The sequence below is a fragment of the Mus musculus genome, chromosome 13 (assembly GCF_000001635.26).
Source record: "Mus musculus strain C57BL/6J chromosome 13, GRCm38.p6 C57BL/6J".
In the NCBI taxonomy this organism is placed as follows: domain Eukaryota; kingdom Metazoa; phylum Chordata; class Mammalia; order Rodentia; family Muridae; genus Mus; species Mus musculus.
Window position 1 is genome coordinate 65120391 of NC_000079.6, and position 19898 is coordinate 65140288.

The window sequence follows — 19898 nt, forward strand, 5'->3', positions numbered from 1 at the left end:
TGCTGAGTTTAACCAGGGCATGACATACATGGGCATGTGTGTGAAGGATCGACTAAAGCATGAGTAGCTCACCAATGGCTATATCAGTGAAGACGATGACTTATTCCCCAATAGCCTTTGGTTGTCATTACCTTCCCTGAGCTCCAAAAACTCCTGCCCATCTACAACTGAATGATTAAAGGCTTGGCCTTGCTTAGGTCCTACGTAGGCAACCTGGGAGCTGAGAGACTCTCAGGAATCAAAGGGAAGGACCTAGGATGAATTGTTCTACAGTGGGGAGATGGAACTTGTAGAGTCTACCTCTAGTGGAGGGACAGGACATCAAGGGGAAGGATGGGGTTGCCATTGCACAGTCAAAAGCTCTGACCCAGAATTGTTCCTGTCTGAAGGAACTGCAGGGACAAAAAATGGAGAAGAGCATGAGAGAAAGGTGGTCCAGTGACAGGCCCAAATTGGAATCCAGCTCAAGGCAAGGCCCGAGGCCCTGACACTGTGACTGATGCTATGGTGTGCTTGCAGACAGGAGCCTAGCATGGCTGCCCTCTGAGATGCCCAACAAGCAGCTGAAAGAGTCAGATGCAGATACCAGCACCCAACTAATGGACAGAAGCTGGGGATCCCTGTGGTTGAATTGGGGAAAAGCTGGAAGAAGTTGAGGAGGAGAGAGGCCCCATGGGAAAACCAGCAGTCTCAACTTACCTGGACCTCCAAGATCTGTCAGATACTGAACCACCAGTCAGGAAGCATACACCAGCTGATAAGAGGCCTCTGACACATATACAGCAGAAGACTGCCTGGGCTGGCCTTAATGAAAGAAGATGCCCCCAACCCTCGAGAGACTTGAGGCCCCAGGGAGTGAGGAGGCCTCATGGGTGGGGAGGAGGTATAGGATGGGGAGCAGTGGAGAGGGCAGACCGGGAGGGAGATGAAGTCCAGCCTGTAAAAAGGGATTAAAGAATACAAATGAATAAATTGGAAAAAAGGTTTCGGCAAGATTCGACCAAAAAGAAATTGATGTCACTGTTATAGGATACAAAATGTATTTTAAAATCATTTTATAAACATGAATATCTTGACTGTCTCAATCATGCTTGAATGTGAAACTTGTATAATATTTACTGCCATTTTTTTGCACAAACAGGTCATTATTTGTAAAGGATATTACAGTAACTTATAACACTCAAAAAAAAGAGAAAATTATGAAAACAGAATCTCAACAAGCAATTAAATAAGTCAAAATCAAAATGGATTGAATGCAGCAGATGTGAGAACCTTGAGCCCTCTACTAATGCGGATACTTTGTTAGGGTAGTTTATTTGTTAACCCTGAGTTGTAAGAATTCTTTACATATTTCAGACAGCAGATCTCCTTTTTTAAAGATATCTGTAGCATGTGATCTTCCAAAGATCTTTAAATTGGCTTAAAATATATATAAGAAGAATCTCAGGTGCAAAGGGGATGGGGTGAAGAATTCTTGGAGGGGGGACCCAGAAGTGGGGCAACATTTGAAATGTAAATAAATAAAACAATTTTTTAAAAAACACTAAAGACCAAGAAAATTTTCTGTTTTAGGGAACTGTGAATAAAAGAAAAGTGGGGTTTTGTTGTGTTTTGTTTTGTTTTTTGTTTTGTTTATCATCTAAAGCCTGATTGCCTTAGCTGATTGCAAAAGATTAGCTCAGAAGGAAGTCAGTTTAACCGCTCACCAATATTAGGTAGGTAGTGTGTTTCCAACTTGTGTAGTTTACTGCTCACTCACCTGGAAAACAGTAAATTCAAAATACAAGTTGGTCCAGATCAAACTGTCCTCTGTAACAGCCTTTATTATCTGACATACCAGTTAAAATAAAGGACCTGGGCCCCAGGGTGTTGCCATCTGCCCCACCCTCTGAGTTTCTCAACTGAACAGGAAATGCTTGCTTTTTGAGGCTGCAATCACTTGTGGTCATAATTTCTGACTTTTGCAGTTGTGTATAGATTACAAAAGACATTCTTAAGCTGCTTGCCAATTTCAGTAAATTCTGAAAAATATTTTTTTTTCTGAGTGAGGTTTTAAGCAGCTTCTAAGAATACTGCTGTTCATATAACATTGCACTAAGACCTGAAGTGGACGTAGAAACACCTTTCCTAACAATGTGATCCATTCCTTAAAATAAATTTTGAATAGTTGAAAATCAGGATGGAAATATTAGAATATTTTTGAGACAAAGTCTCACCATGTATCTCTGGTTGGCTTGGAACTTACTTTATAGTAACTTACTGTGTGTGTGTGTGTGTGTGTGTGTGTGTGTGTGTGTGTGTGTGTGTGTGTGTGTGTGTGTGTGTATCAGATGATACATGGCACAAAACATCAAACCTGGATGGCTGGTTTTTGTGGTGCATACCTTCAGTCCTAGACATCAACACAACTGTGAACAGGAACCACTATGGTGGTGGGACAAGGCATACTTCATTGCAGCCAAGTCGACTCCAAAAGGCAGAGATCAGAACAGACTGTCCAGTCTGCAGCCACAGCACCAGACATTGAGGTTCATTTGTTGATGTTGTTGTAGTATCTCTAATTCTTCCCACAGACTTTTTGGCAAAATTGTCCTTTTTTCTGTGAATTCTTTTTATATCTTTATCAAAAATCAATTTGCAGTTGGGCTTAATATAGGTAACCAGAACTTCTGTACTGAGGATGTAGAAACGATAGGATCACAAGTTTGAAGTTAACTTGGGCTATAGAAGGATACCATATCTCAGAGAAGAAACTCATCTGTCATCACAAATTACCATCAACATGACTACTGTTATGAACATTTTAAAGAATTTTGGTAAGAATGTGGTGAAAGTGGAATCATTTTTGCATTTTGGTCAGGAATTTGAAATTATGTAAACACTAAAAAATTCAGATTCCTTTAAAAACTGAAAATTGAATAATCCTGAGACATACCGGTTATACCTCTGATCTATTCCTAAAATAATTGAAGGTAGACAACTGAAGTTAAGTGTGTGAGCTTATCTTCATAACAGGACTATTCACAGTAGCCAAAAGGGGAGCAAACCAAGTGTTCAAGAGTGAAAAAATACATAAACAAAACATTATACATATTTTATTTTGTATATATTATAGACTATTATTTTGCTACACAAAGAAAATTCTGACACCTGCTTCAACTTTGATAATCCTGCAAAATATTAAAATACACAAAATAAGCCTGTTTCAAAGTCTCAAATACTATACAATTCTTCTATGTGAAACTCCTAGAAGGGCAGAATGCTCGAGGCCAGAGGATGGAGGAGGAAAAATGAAAGGCTGTTATTTACAGAAACAAAGTTTGTGTTTTTCTTTTCTTTTCTTTTCTTTACTTTTTTTTTTTTTTTTTTTTTTTTTTTCGAGACAGGGTTTCTCTGTATAGCCCTGGCTGTCCTGTAACTCATTGTGTAGACCAGGCTGGCCTTGAACTCAGAAATCTGCCTGCCTCTGCCTCCCAAGTGCTGGGATTAAAGGCAAGCGCCTCCACCGCCCGGCTAATGTTTGGGTTTTTCAAAGATTTGCTTTTATCATTTTATTGTGTGTGTATAGAGTGTGAATGTATATACTATGTGTGACTTAGCAGGTTGTTGTGTCCTTCCCAATATACTATCTCATACCACAGATTTACCACAGATAGTTGACTTACTCACTAATTGTAAAATATTTTCAAGATAAAAATCTTACTAAATATAAAACAGTGAAAGCATTAACTGACAATAAAGTGAAAAATCACATATGCCTTACAGGAAGAAAGCAGTATTTATGGCTCAAGATTCTTGGAAGACAAGTTTCAAAAATATGGACATATTTTATATATAAAGCTCATACTTGCTTCTGTTGTTTTCAGAGTTGTGTGGAGTAGATGCAATGGACAATGTGCAAAGTAAATGAGGCAATTAAGTTACAAATCAAGCTATCAGAAGAAACATTATCTATATTCCTATCTTGAAAAATATACTTTATTAAGACATTTGGCATTATGAGATATTTCTCAGATGTTTTGCATATAACTAAGGTAAATTCTATGGTAATGTGAAATAGTTGTGGTATCAGAACTATAAAGGACATAAGAAAATGAATCCCAGTAGGTATTTTTTAATTATTTATTTATTATATGTAAGTACACTGTAGCTGTCTTCAAACAGTCCAGAAGAGGGAGTCGGATCTCGTTATGGATGGTTGTGAGCCACCATGTGGTTGCTGGGATTTGAACTCAGGACCTTCAGAGGAGCAGTCGGGTGCTCTTACCCACTGAGCCATCTCACCACCACCCCCAGTAGGTATTTTATTTTATTTTAATTAGGTTAGGATAATATAAAGATTTGCTGAGCTAATAGTATTGCTCTTTTCGCTAAGTTCTCACTCCTCCCAAGTCTAGTTGGAAGAGAAGCTACTTTGTCATTGGCTCAGTCCTTACATTTTGATATGTAGATAATCACTCCCTTGCTGAACAGTGATTGGCATAGAAGTGACTATGAGGAGTTCCAAACCATCCATGCCAACTCTGAGCAAAGAGATTGTGGTTCATGAAAGGGTGTAGATGTTTGGGGTGTAAAACAGAGTAGGATGTCAGGGCTGATGGTAAGAATAAATAAAAAGAAACATTGAGACAATTCATAAACATATTAAATCTTTGTGTGAATTATGCTAAGGACAGGATTTGTTCAAACTGGTTCTGTCTTAGATAGTGCTTTAATTCATGGCAACTGATAGTATGTACCAATAAGGTACAACTTTATAGAATAGAATTTATGTATTTGTAAAATTGAACTGTAAAGAAACAGTAAAGCTATTCATTAGCAAATTGTCACATTGAAAGTGTTACTGTTATTAAATTTGATATGTCTTGTACGGTGTCATATTTTGGTTGCTTGTTCCCTGCCTGACTGGTTGAATTTTTATTTTGGAAGGCAGTGAGGGATTTTTAGATTCTTACTGTGATGTATACTATGAACTGTAAAACAAGTATTTTCCCCTTAATTGCTTTTGTCCAAATATTTTATTACAGCAACAAGAAAAGAAACTAAAAATGTCTAAAATATCATAACAACTTAATAGCTTAACCATAGCCTGTAACTATATTTTGTCCTTTTTTTTTTTTTTTTCTTTTCAAAGTTGTCATCTTATACGGGTAGTTTTCAGTGATCTGGAGGCATATAAGTTCTTGTTCTCTGTTGGACTTTCTTTTTTTTAATTAATTAATTAACTTATTTATTTATTTATGTAACTATATTTTGGCTTTTTTTGCTACAAACTTGTCATAAGAGTTGTTTTCGAGTTGGGCGGTGGTGGCACACGCCTTTAATCCCAGCACTTGTGAGGCAGAGGCAGGCAGATTTCAGAGTTCAAGGCCAGCCTGGTCTACAGAGAAACCCTCTCTCAAAAAAAAAAAAAAAAAAAGATTCTCTGTAGTCCCGCGACCTGCTGCCCCCTGCCCTGACTGACCGGCCCGGCTGTCTGAGCACCATGTTAGGTTCTTCTAGAGTCGCCACCATGAAGCAGGTGGTCCAGCAGCTCTGGCTGGAGGCCAAGCTCAACCGCGTGAAGGTTTCCCAGGCAGCTGCAGACTTGAAACAGTTCTGTCTGCAGAACGCTCAACATGACCCTCTGCTGACTGGAGTGTCTTCAAGTACAAATCCCTTCAGACACCAGAAAGTCTGCTCCTTTTTGTAGTCATCTATCTTGAGGTTTCTCAAACCACTTTTCATGAACCAGTGAATATTCAAGAGAGCTAAGTTTGAAGTCTGTACAAAAGCTTCTCTTTAACACGTGCCACAATACACTATCCTCTACTTGTCAGTCCTTAACATCTACCTCTCTGAACTTCATGGATTTCTGTCTCACAAGGTTTAACTATTTTATATACACTGGCTGTAGCATACAATAAAGCAGCATACAAACCTTAAATAAAAAAAAAAAAGAGTTGTTTCCAGTGATCTGGAGGCATATAGGTTCTTGTTCTCTGTTGGGCTATCTATCTCTCTATCTCACTATATCACTATCTATCTATCTATCTATTTGTTTATTTTAAACTCCAGATTTTATTTCCTTCCTGCTCCACCCTCCAACTGTTCCACATCCCATACCTCCTTCCCACCCCCTGTCTCCATGAGGATGTCCCCACCCCAGACCCACTGTCTCCATGAGGATGTCCCCACCCCAGACCCACTGTCTCCATGAGGATGTCCCCACCCCCCACCTCCTGTCTCCATGAGGATGTCCCCATCCCCCACCCCCACCCCCACTCCATCTGACCTCTAAACTCCCTGGGGCCACCAGTCTCTTGAGGGTTAGGTGCATCTTCTCTGACTAAACGCAGACCCAGCAGTCCTCAACTGTATATGTGTTGAGGACCTCATATCAGCTGCTGTATGCTGTCCTGTTGTTGGCTCAGTATCTGAGAGATCTCGGGGTCCAGGTTAATTGAGACTTCTTTTCTTCCTACAGGGTCACCCTCCTCCTCAGCTTCTTCCAGCTTTCCCCTAATTTAACCACAGGGGTCAGCTGCTTCTGTCCATTGGTTGGGTGCAAATATCTGCATCTGACTCTTTCAGCTGCTTGTGGGGTCTTTCTGAGGGCAGTCATGACAGGTCCCTTTTTGTGAGAGCTCCATAGCCTTCGTAATAGTGTCAAGTCTTGAGCTGGATCCCACGTTTCCTTTTGCTATGATAAAAATATTTGACAGAAACAAGAGAGGAATGTGGGATGTACTTATTTACTCAGAGTTAAAATAAAGCTAGTAATACATGGTGATGTGGGATAGACATGAGCATTATAACTCTTGATGCACCCCTTCTGGCACTTCCTGCTATGGCTAATCATCCTCCAGATTCTGTACCTGGCTCCTAGCCAGAAGGACACTCAACTTGAGGAGACACAGCATCAAGGAGCTAGACTCAGAAACCATGAGGTAAGTGTGAAAGAGGCAGAAGGCTTTAGAGGTCAGCTGGTGGCCACTCTGAAGTTCCTAACGCAAAACAACCTTGTGTGTCACTAACTCCTAGAATGAAGAAAACTATATTATACTATTCTATACATACTATTGGATAAACACAAATATGAGCCAACCTACCCAGATCTAAGGTTATCTTTAGCCAACAAAGATGAAAGCATTTCTTTTAAACATAATCAATAAGAAATATGGCTCCCAGGTGAGATGGCTCAGTGTTTCAGAGCACTGGTCACTCTTCCAGAGGTCCTGAGTTCAATTCGCAGCAACCATGTGGTGGCTCACAACATCTATAAAGGGATCCGATGCCCTCTTCTGGCCTGCAGGTGTACATGCAGACAAAGCACAACAGTATCTTTTTTTTTAATTAGATATTTTCTTTATTTACATTTCAAATGTTATCCCCTTTCCTAGTTTCCCCTCTAAAAATCCCCTATCCTCTCTCCTCTTCCACTGTTCCCCAACCCACCCACTCCTACTACCTGGCCCTGGCATTCCCCTATACGGGGGCATAGAACCTTCACAGGACCAAGGGCCTCACCTCCCATTGATGACTAACTAGGCCATCCTCAGCTACAAATGCAGCTAGAGCCGTGAGTCCTTCCGTGTTTTATTTTTATTGGTGGTATAGTCTCAGGATGCTCTGGGGGCACTGGTTAGTTCATATTGTTGTTCCTCCTATAGGGCTGCAAACCCCATCAGATCCTTGGATACTTTCTCTAGCTCCTTCATTGGGGACCCTGTGCTCCCTCTAATGGACAACTGTGAGTATCCACTTCTGTATTATTCAGGCTCTGGCAGAGCCTCTCAGGAGACAGCTATATCAGGCTCTTGCCACCAAGTTCTTGTTGGCATCTGCAATAGTGTCTGTGTTTGGTGGTTATTGATGGGATGGATCCCCAGGTGGGGCACTTTCTGGATGGTCATTCCTTCAGTCTCTGCGCTGAATTTTGTCTCTGTAACTCCTTCCATGTGTATTTTGTTCCCCCTTCTAAGAAGGATCAAAGTATGCAGATTTTGGTCTTCCTTCTTATTGAGTTTCAAGTGTTTTGCAAATTGTATCTCAGGTATTCTGAGGTCTGGACTAATATCCCCTTATCAGTGAGTGCATATCATGTGTGTTCTTTGGTGATTGGGTTACCTCACTTACAGTGATATCCTCCAGATCCATCCATTTGTCTAAGAATTTCATGAATTCATTGTTTTTAATAGTTGTGTAGTACTCCATTGTATAAATGTACCACATTTTCTGTATCCATTTCTCTGTAGAGTGACATCTGGGTTTTTTCCAGCTTCTGGCTATTATAAATAAGGCTGCTATGAACATAGTGGAGCATGTGTTCTTCTTACAAGTTGGAGCATCTTCTGGGTATATGCCCAGGAGTGGTATCACTGAATCTTCCAGTAGAATTATCTTCAATTTTCTGAGGAACTGCCAAACTGATTTCCACAGTGGTTGTACCAGTTTGAAATTCTACCAGCAATGGAGGAGTGTTCCTCTTTCTCCACATCCTCGGCAGCATCTGCTGTCACTTGAGTTTTTGATCTTAGCCATTCTGACTGGTTTGAGATGGAATCTCAGGGTTGTTTTGATTTGCATTTTCCTGATGATTAAGGATGTTGAACATTTTTTTTTTTTTTGGTGCTTCTTAGCCATTCACTATTCCTCAGTTTAGAATTCTTTGTTTAGTTCTGTACCCCATTTTTAAAATAGGGTTATTTGGTTTTCTGAAGTACAACTTCTTCTTCTTCTTTTTTTTTTTATTATATCTTAAGTACACTGTAGCTGACTTCAGACACACTGGAAGAGGGCATCAGATTTCATTACAGGCGGTTGTGAGCCACCATGCGGTTGCTGGGATTTGAACTCAGGACCTCTGGAAGACCAGTCAGTGCTCTTAGTTGCTGAGCCATCTCTCCAGCCCGAAGTACAACTTCTTGAGTTCTTTATATATAATGGATATTAGCCGCCTATCGGATTTAGGATTTCTTCTTTGATTTCTTTCTTCAGAGACTTGAAGTTCTTATCATACAGATCTTTCACTTCCTTAGTTGGAGTCACACCAACGTATTTTATATTATTTGTGACTATTATGAAGGGTGTTGTTTCCCTAGTTTCTTTCTCAGCCTGTTTATCCTTTGTTTAGAGAAAGGTCATTGACTTGTTTGAGTTAATTTTATATCCAGCTACTTCACTGAAGCTGTTTATCAGGTTTAGGAGTTCTCTGGTGGAGTTTTTGGGATCGCTTATATATACTATCATATCATCTGCAAAAAGTGATATTTTGACTTCTTCCTTTCCAATTTGTATTCCATTGATCTCCTTTTATTGTCTAATTGCTCTGGATAGGACTTCAAGTACTATATTGAATAGGTAGGAAGAGAGTGGGCAGCCTTGTCTAGTCCCTGATTTTAGTGGGATTGCTTCAAGTTTCTCTCCATTTAATTTGATGGCACAACAGTATCATTAATAGTATCAGGGATTGGTTCTAGCTCATGGAATAGGTCTCATGTTAGGCTCTTCATTGTTTGGCCATTTCCTCAGTCTCTGCTCCATCTTTGTCCCTGCACTTTGTGTAAGCAGGACACATTTTGGGTCGAAGATTTTGTGGGTGGTATCTTAGGGTTTCCATTGCTGTGAAGAGACATCATGACCAAAGCAACTCTTATAAGGGACAACATTTAATTTGGACTATCTTACAGGTTCAGGAGTTCAATTTATTATGATCAAGGCAGGAAGCTCCACAGTATCCAGGCAGACATATTAGAGGAGAAGTCTCTGAGAGTTCTACATCTTAACCGGAAGGCAGCTAGGAAGAGACAATTCTCAGGCATCTAGGAGGAAGGTCTCAAAGTCCACCCCAACAGAAACATACTTCCACCAATAAGGTCATGCCTACTTCAACAAGGCCACACCTCCTAATAGTGCCAGTCCCTGGGCCAAGTATAGACAAACCATAACATTCCACTCCCTGGCCTCTATAGGCATATTCAAACACATGAGTCTATGGGGGCCATACCTAGCCATAGCATAATGCAAAATACATTTAGTTCAACTTCAAAAGTCCCATAGTATATAACAGTCTCAACAATGTTAAAAGTCCAAAGTTCAAAGTCTCGTCTGAATCATCCAATCACTTAACTGTAATCCCCTAATAAATAAAATAAAAAACAAACAAGCAAGCAAAACAAAACAGCAGATCACATACCTCCAACATCACAGGACATACATTACCATTCTAGAACTTCATAACATGAAAATTCTGGGCAGAAGCAAGACCAAAGGCTAGCTGGGCAAATTCCAAATTCAGCATATCCATGTCTGATGTCAAAGTTCTTTTCATATCTCCAACTCCTTCCATGTTTATTGACTGCTGTTGGCAGATCCAGAATTCAGTCACAACAAAGTTGATTCTCTTGAGCTGGTTCCACTCCTGTTAGCAGGTTTTCTCAGCATGTATCCCACAGCTCTGACATCTCTTAACATCTTGGGGTATCCAAGACAACTTCAACTTTACAGCTTCTTGTTCCAGTGTCTTGGATCCACATGTAATCTTCTGGGCTCCTCCAATGGGCTTGTGCCACTTCTCCAGCTTTTCCCTCTATAGCATTTTGACCCTGGTTGACTCCACTCTACTGCTGCTGCTGTTCTTGGTGGTTATCACATGGTACTGACATCTCTAATACACTGGGGTCTTCTCCTGCAACTAGAATTCACCAATAGCCTCTCATAAGCTCTCTTCATGGTGCCAAGCCTCAACTTCTTTGCAGGACCTCTTCAGTCCTGGGTCATCAACTGCAAATGAGGATGAGGCTGCACTTTTACCAGTGGCCTTCCCTAGCCTCTCACCATGCCAAGGCTCAGCTGCTCTTCATGCCTTCAAATACAGTACCACCTGGATGACTCTTACACATTATCAAGTTCAGGGACCAGCAAGAGGTCTATCTTTGGAACACAGCTCTCAGAAAACACCCCCAGAAGATTTCACCTCAGTGATACTGGCCTTTTCTTAATCACCACTAATTTCTTAGCTCCAGCTAAGCAGAATCAATTGTTCAAATAGTCCCTTCTATTCTTGGCTTTAAACCCAGAGCCACATGGCCAAAGCTGCCAAGTTCTGCTGCTTGCTGGAGGTAGAACACGGCAACTTTGTTCTATTACATTATCATCAGCTTTACATTATCACTGTTCTCCAACTCCTCATTGCCTAGACAGAACAGTTCTTTTTTTTTCTTTGCATTTTTTTAAGATATTTTCTTCATTTACATTTTCAATGCTATCCCAAAAGTCCCCCATACCCTCCCCCATCCACTCCTCTACCCTCCCACTCCTACTTCTTGGCCCTGGCATTCCTCTGTACTGGGGCATATAAAGTCTGCAAGACAAATGGGCCTATCTTCCCACTGATGGCCAGCTAGGCCATCTTCTGATACATATGCAGCTAGAGACACGAGCTCCGGGGGCTACTGGTTAGTTCATATTGTTGTTACACCTATAGGGTTGCAGACCCCTTTAGCTCCTTGGGTACTTTCTCTAGCTCCTCCATTTGGGGCCCTGTAATCCATCCAATCGCTGACTGTGAGCATCCACTTCTGTGTTTGCTAGGTCCTGGCATAGCCTCACAAGAGTCAGCTATATCTGAGACCTTTCAGCAAAATCTTACTAGTGTATGCAATGGTGTCAGCGTTTGGAGGCTGATTATGGGATGGATCCCTGTGTATGGCAATCTCTAGATGATCCATCCTTTCGTCTCATCTCCAAACTTTGTCGACAGAACCGTTCTAACAGATTAGTCTCTTGTCCTAAGTGGAGCTAATAGTTGTGGAATTTCTCTTTTTTTTTTAATTATAATTATTTTATTTGCTTACATTCCAGTCATTGCCTCCACTTCCTGGTCCCTCCTCCCACAGTTCTTGATCTATTCCTCCTCCCACTTGCATCTGAGAGAGAGCCCCCACCACCAGGCCTCCCCCTTCTCAGGAGCCTCAAGTCTCTCCAAGATTAAATGAATCTTCTCCAACTGAGGCCAGACCAGGCAGTCCCCTGCTACATATGTGTCAGGGACCTCCGACCAACTAGTGTATGCTCCTGGTTGGTGGCTCAGACTCTGGAATCTCCATGGGGTCTAGGTTACTTGAGACTGATGGGCTTCCTATGGGGTCACTCTCATAGTTTCATAGTTCAGTTTCTTCAATTCTTCCCCTAATTCAACCATATGGGTCCCTGATATCAGTCCAATGGTTGAGTGTAAGTATCTGCATCTATTTCAGTCAGCTGCTGGGAGGGCCTCTCAGAGGACAGCCATGCCAGGCTCCTGTCTATAATCACATCATAGCATCAGTAATAGTGTCAGGTCATGGTGCCCCCACCCATGAGATAGACCCCAAGTTGGGCCGGTCATTGAACTGCCTTTCTTAGAGTCTCTTCTCCATTTTTATCCCTGTAGTTTTTGTAGACTGGAACAATTCTGGGTCAGAAGTTTTGAGTGTGGATTAGTAACCAAGCCCCTTTCCTTGAGGCCCTGTCTATCTACTGAAGGTAGACTCTTCCAGTTCACTCTCCCCAGTGTTGGGCATTTTGGCTAAGGTCACCCCCATTGAGTCCTGAGAGTCTCTCACCTCCCAGGTCCTACTTTCTAGAGGTGTTGCCTGTGCCCTAGACAGCTCTCCACCCAACCCTACCTGACGTGGGCAGTTGGGGGTGAGTTGGTGCAGAATCAACCACACAGACTCTGGGAGCAGGTGAGAAACACTGCAACAAGCTCATCTGAGCATTGCTGCAAGCTCCTTTAATACCCTCCACCCACAGCCCCATTGGTCCCAAGAAAGCATCTCTTCTAAACAGCAGTTCCTGATTGACTGGCATTGTTTGCATTAGCAATCCTTGGTCTCTCCTGCAGACCTCAATTAGGTCCTACTACAGGTATGCTGGTGTCACAGGCAGTCCTCAGTGAGGTCCTCCTGCAGGAGATGCTTTTGTAGCTGCACGTTCCCCAGCATTTACATAGACATTCATTCCCTCCATCATTCCTGCTACATAGAGAGTCTCCCCACCTCCCACACCCTGAGGATGCATTTTTCCATTGATTCTCCTGGCCCTCTGGGCTTCTCTCCTCCTCACCCCTCCCCCACCCCATACCTGATCCTGTTCCCATTCTCACCCCAACCCTGCCTCTCCTCACTTCCACCCAGGTCCCTCCCTCCCTCTGCTTCTTATGATTATTTGATTTCCCTTACTAAGTGGAATTGAAGCATCCTCAGTTGGGCTTTCCTTCTTATTAAAATTCGTACAGTCTGTGGGTTGTATCCTAGGTATTCTGTACTTTTTGGCTAATATCCACTTCTTAGTGAGTACACACTATGAATGTCCTTTTGAGTCTGGGTTACCTCACTCAAGATGATATTTTCTAGTTCCATCCATTTGTCTGAAAAATTCATGATGCCCTCACTTTAAATAGCTGAATAGTATTCCATTGTGTAAATGAACCACAGTTTCTGTATCCATTCTTCAGTTGGGTTTTTTCCAGCTTCTGGCTATTACAAATAAGGCTGCTATGAACATGATGGAGTATGTGTCCTTGTGGTATGGTGGGCCATCTTTTGAGTGTGTGCCCAGGAGTGGTATAGCTGGGTCTTCAGGTAGAATTATTTCCAGTTTTCTAAAGAACCACCAGATTGATTTCCAGAGTGGTTGTACCAGTTGGCAATCCCATCAGCAATGAAGGAGTGTGCTGTCACTTGAGTTTTTGATCTTAGCCATTCTGATTGGTGTGATGTAGAATCTCAGAGTCATTTTGATTTGCATTTCTGATGACTAAGAACTTTGAACATTTGAATTGCTCTTGGCCATTCAAGATTCTTGTTTTGTGAACTCTTTGTTTAGCTCTGTACCCCATTTTTAATTGGGTTATCTGGTTTTTTGGGGGGGTTAACTTCTTGAGTTCTTTATATATTTTGGATATTAGCCCTCTATAAGATATAGTGTTAGTGAAGATTATTTCCCAATCTGTAGATTGCTGATTTGTCCTATTGATGGTGACTTCTGCCTTACAGAAGCTTTCCAGTTTCATGAGATCCCATTTATCAATTCTTGATCTTAGAGCCTGAGCCACTGGAGTTCTATTCAGGAAATTTCACCCTGTGCCAATGAATTCAAGGCTCTTTCCCACTTATGCTTCTGTTAAATTCATTATATCTGGCTTTACATTGGGGTCCTTGATCTACTTGGGTTGTTTGTTTGTTTTGTTTTAAGATTTATTCATTCATTCATTTATTTATTTATTTATTTATTTATTTATTTATTTATTTATTTAATGTATGTGAGTATACTGTCACTGTCTTCAGAGACACCAGAAGAGGGCATCAGATCCCCATTACAAATGGTTATGAGCCACCATGTGGTTGCTAGGAATTGAACTCAGGACCCGTGGAAGAGCAGTCAGTGCTCTTAACTGCTGAGCCATCTCTCCAGCCCCCTTTATCCTCTTGGGCTTGAGATTTCTGCAAGGTGATAAATACTGATCTATTTTCATTGTTCTACATGCAGACCATCATTTAGACCAGCACCATTTATGAAAGATGCTTTCTTTTTTTTTTTTTTTCACTGTAAGTTTTTGGCTTCTTTGTCAAAGATCAAGTATCTATAGGTGTGTGGGTTTACCTCTGGGACTTCGATTCCATTCCATTGATCAACCTGTCTGTCTCTGTACCAATACCATGTGGGTGTTTTATTTTGTTTTGTTTTGTTTTGTTTTGTTTTATCACTATTGCTTTGTAGTACAGTTTGAGGTCAGGGATGGTGATTCCCCCAGAAGATCTTTTATTGTTGACAATTGTATTGGCTATCCTGTTTTTTTTGTTTTGTTTTGTTTTGTTTTTCCATGTGAAGTTGAGAATTGCTCTTTCCATGTCTGTGAAGAATTGTGTTGGAATTTTGATGGGGGTTGCATTGAATATGTAGATTGCTTTTGGTAACATGGTCATTTTCACTATGTTTATCCTACCAATCCATAAGTATGGGAAATCTTTCCATCTTCTGATGTCTTCTTTGATTTCTTTTTCCAGGGATTTAAAGTTTTTGCTGTACAGATCTTTCACTTGCTTGGTAAGAGTTACACCAGAATATTTTACACTATTTGTGGCTATTGTGAAGGTTGTTGTTTCCTAAATTTTTTCTCAGCATGTTTATCATTTGTATCAAGGAAAGCTACTCTTTGTTTGAGTTAATTTTTTACCCTGCCATTTTGCTGCAGTTTTTGGGGTTTGTTTTGTCTTGTTTTTTGTTTTGTTGTTGTTTGTTTTCTTTTTATCAGCTATAGAAATTATCTAGTGGAATCTGGGGGTTTGCTTATGCATACTATCATATCATCTGCAAATAGTGATACTTTGACTTTCTAATTTGTATCCCCTTGATCTCCTTTTGTTGTCTAATTGCTCCAGCTAAAACTTCACATACTATATTGAATAAGTAGGGAGAGAGTGGGCAATAGGATCTAGTTTGTCTCCATTTAATTTGATGTGGGCTGTTGGTGTGCTATATATTACTTTTCTTTATGTTTAATTATGTGCCATGAATTCCTGATCTCTCCAAGACTTTTTACATGAAGAGGTGTTGTATTTTGTCAGAGGCATTTTGAGCATCTATTGTGATGATCATTTGGCTTTTTTCCTTTGAATTTGGTTGTATAGGGTATTACCTTGATGGAGCACTCCTCCATTTTTGGTGAGATTGCAAACTGGTATAACCACTCTGGAAAACAGTCTGGCAGTTCCTCAGAAAATTGGACATAGTACTACCGGAAGATCCAGCAATACCTGTCCTGGGCATATACCCAGAAGATGCTCCAACTTGTAATAAGGATACATGCTTCACTATGTCCATAGCAGCCTTATTTATAATAGCCAGAATTGGGAAAGAACCCAGATGTCACTCAACAGAGGAATAAATACAGAAAATGTGGTACATTTACACAATGGAGTACTACTCAGCTATTAAAAACAATGAATTCATGAAATTCTTAGACAAATGGATGGATCTGGAAGATATCATTCTAAGTGAGGTAACCCAATCACAAATGAACACACATGATATGCACTCACTGATAAGGGGATATTAGCCCAGAAGCTCAGAATACCCAAGATACAATTTGCAAAACATATAAAACTCAAGAAGGAAGACCAAAGTCTGGATACTTTGATCCTTCTCAGAATGGGGAACAAAACACACACGGAAGGAGTTACAGAGACAAAGTTAAGAGCAGAGACTGAAGGAATGGCCAGCCAGAGACTGCCCCACCTGAGGATCCATCCCATAAACAGTCTCCAATTTCTTTATGAAGGCACTTAGTGCTATAATTTTTTCTCTTAACATTGCTTTCATTGTTTCCTATAAGTTTGGGTATGCTGTGTCTTCCTTTTCATTGAATTCTATAAGGTCTTTGATTTCTTCCCTGACCAAGTTATCATTGAGCAGAGAGTAGTTCAGCTTCCACTAGTATGTGGGATTTCTGTCGTTTTTGTTGTTATTGAAGTCTATCTTGTCTTAGTCTGTGGTGATCTTATATGCATGGGATCATTTCAATCTTCTTGTATCTGTTGAGGTTTGTTTTATATGGTCAATTTTGGAGAAGGGACCAGGAGGTGCTGAGAAGAAAGTATATTCAATGGTTTGGGGGTGAAATGCTCTGTAGATAGCTGTTAAATCCATTTGGTTCAGTGCTTTTGTTAGTTTCACTGTGTCTCTCTTTTGTTTCTGTTTCAATGACTTGTCCATTAATGAGTGAGGTGCTGAAGTATCCCACTATTATTGTGTGAGGTTTAGTGTGTGCTTTTTTAGCTTTAGTGACATTTCTTTTAAAAATGTAGGTGTCCTTGCATTTGGGGCATAGATGTTCAGAATTGAGACTTACTCTTGGTGGATCTTTCCTTTGATGAATATATGAAGTGTCCTTCGCCATCTCGTTTGATAAGTTTTGGTTGAAAGTCTATTTTATTGAATATTAGAATGGCAAGTCCAGATGTTTCTCTCAACCAATTGCTTGGAAAACTTTTTCCAGACTTTTACTCTGACGTAGTGTCTGTTTTCATCACTAATGTGTGTGTACTTCCTGTATCCAACAAAATGCCAGTCCTGTTCAAGTATCCAGCCTGTTAGCCTGTGTCTTTTTATTGGGGAATTGAATCCATTGATGCTGAGAGATATTAAAGACAGATAATTGTTAGTTTCTGTTATTTTTGTTCCTGGAGGTGGTACTATGTGTGTATGATTCTCTTCTTTTGGGTTTGCTGTGAAATACTTAATTTCTTGTGTTTTCTTGGGTGTTGTTAATATCTTTTTGCTGGAGATTTCCTTCTAGGATCCTCTGTAGGGCTAGATTAGTAGAAAGATATTTTTAAATTTTGTTTTGTCATGGAATATCTTGGTTTCTCCATCTATGATGGTTGAGAGTTTTGCTGGGAATTGTACCCTGGAATGGCATTAGTATTTTCTTAGGATCTGAATGACATCTGTCCAGGATCTTGTGGTTTTTAGAGTCTCCGTTAAGAATTCTGGTATGATTCTGTTTGATCTGCCTTCAGTAGGGCAGTGGGCCAAGTGTACTGGGCACTGTCTGGTGTGTTGGGAGGCCAAGTAGAACTTTCAGCGTCACGCTATGGGAAAAGCCAGAGCATGAGTAGATTATAATGTCCTGGGTGAATAAGGCTCCATAAGAGCCACAATCATTTGTTTCTCCTACAATTGTGTTTCTCGCTCAATCCATGATTTTCCCAGGGGATGAAGTATAACCAGTTGAATATCACTCCCACCTCATTAAAAAAGGCAAGCCCTTTAGATAAGATGAAATTCACTGAAGTCCTTCCCAACACATTGAACAGTAGAAGAGCTCATAAGGAAAACTTAAACCCTCCATTTTGAGTTATACCAGGTGAGTCTGAATTATGGGTTTTTTCATGTTTGTAGGAGAGCAGATTTACAAAAAAATCTAAATTTCCTTTGATGTATTTGCATTAATTTTGGTCAAATCAGAGTAATTTGTGTTTTTACTTAGAGAAACATCATTTCCTTGGGCTAGAATCTTTCAAGACACCTACTTTCCCCCCAAACTTTGCCAGAATATGTCTGGAAAACACATAAGCAGAGCTCAAAGTCTTTGTCTGCTTCTAATAATGATGTCTAATCTAGTTATCTCTAGGAATGACTGTTCAGCTGGTAAGTTTCAAAACCCAGTTATTTTCACTCAAAATCTGAGTATGATCACAGAGCCACATTTAATCACATTTAAAATGGAGAATCATTAAACACACTTGCCTACAAAAATTATATTAAAGTGTTAAATCATTAGCTATCTTGCAATCAGAATAGTAAAGACAGCTGAGAACAAATGCATATAACTGATGCATCTTTTCCAATGCTCATGGAGTGAAGGTGAATAGTTTTAGGCTTTTAAATCTATTCTTAAAACTCTGCTATGGCACTGATACCAGTACTAAGGTGAAGTAATATGGGGTCTAAATAAGACTGAGCATAACATCTAAATCACTCAGTAGTCTGTTGTAGCAACATGGAATCTGATCAACTATTTTGAGCATAAAACAGTAAGCCTTCCTTAGGAATACAAGTTTTTTTTAGCAACCATAAAGCCCAAACTCTTCACTTAACAGAGAAAATGGGAGTTAAACAATCCTGGAACATTTCTAAAGATAGAAAACATCAATTGCAGGGTTACCAAAAAAAATTGTCTTCAATTTTATTTCTTCACACATTTTTACTCCATGTTGGTTATTTGTTTATTCATTTATTAATTCTTGTTTCTGGCAGTGATGAGAACTGAGCCCAGATTTCTAAACATATTAGTCAGGTATTCTACTATGAGCTACAATTCTAGCTCATGCCTTGAGTTCTTTTTTTTTAAGATTTTAATTTTTATTTATATGAGTACACTGTTGCTGTCTTCAGACACAGTACAAGAGTGCTTTGGATCCCATTACAGATGGTTGTGAGCCACCATGTGGTTGCTGGGAATTGAACTAAGGACCTCTGGAAGAGCAGTCAGTGCTCTTAACTGCTGAGCCATGTCTCCAGCCCATGCCTTGAGTTCTTATGTGTATTTGTGTTGTATAATAACTTTAAAAGATAGGCCTCTGGAGGAAACATTAGAAACACAGATCCTTTGCAACTTTTCAAACAAAACATAAGTTTTAAATTCCCCTAAAAGTATTTTTCAAAAGCAAATGAGAAGACAATAAAAATGTACTGCAACTTCTTCAAGTTTCTCAGGTTTGTGAAGAACTCTTGTTTAATGCCACTTTCTGGGCAAGTCCAGTCATAGTCCTATGTGTCTCCTGATCACGCTGCTCAATCAGCACAAAAGGCCAAAACTTTTTTCTTCCCATCTCATTAATTTTTTTCTGCTTCAAACAGTATCTTTGAGAAATGCCAACTTGATACAAACATCAGATAAAAATTGCCTTGATGAATTACATTTTGAATTGCAAAAGTCATTTCCCAACCTTCACGTGTATAGCATTCTTGGGAACTCATGAAGGTTCTGCTGTAGTACCTGGAATTGGTGTTAATTTATTTCTTCCAACTGAGAAAGCTTGAGAAGTGAGCAGAAAAATCACCCAAGATAGTCAGCAACATCACATTATTTATTAAATAAGAAGTCTATGGTTATTATGATAGTTTTATTTTTAGTTAAAGTGATCATGTATGTTCCTATAAAATATTTCTTTTATCTACTACTTCCTCGTATAGTAAAATTCTCTTACACCCAGCAATACTTTTTCAATCAGATAGACTTGTGTCCTTAAACATATATTCAAGTTGCAGCTTGTTTTCAGGGCTTACTCTGCTTCTGAGGTGGTTGCACTCTTAGCTGCTGAAAAGGAGGGGCCATGGGAAACTGAAGATCTCAAAGTGCAAGGGAT

General features: G+C 40.0%; 1 pseudogene; it reads left to right on the forward strand.

Moving 5' to 3' along the window:
- Window positions 1-5485: 5485 nt before the first annotated feature.
- On the forward strand, window positions 5486-5790 carry Gm3785 (annotated as a pseudogene).
- Window positions 5791-19898: the final 14108 nt, after the last annotated feature.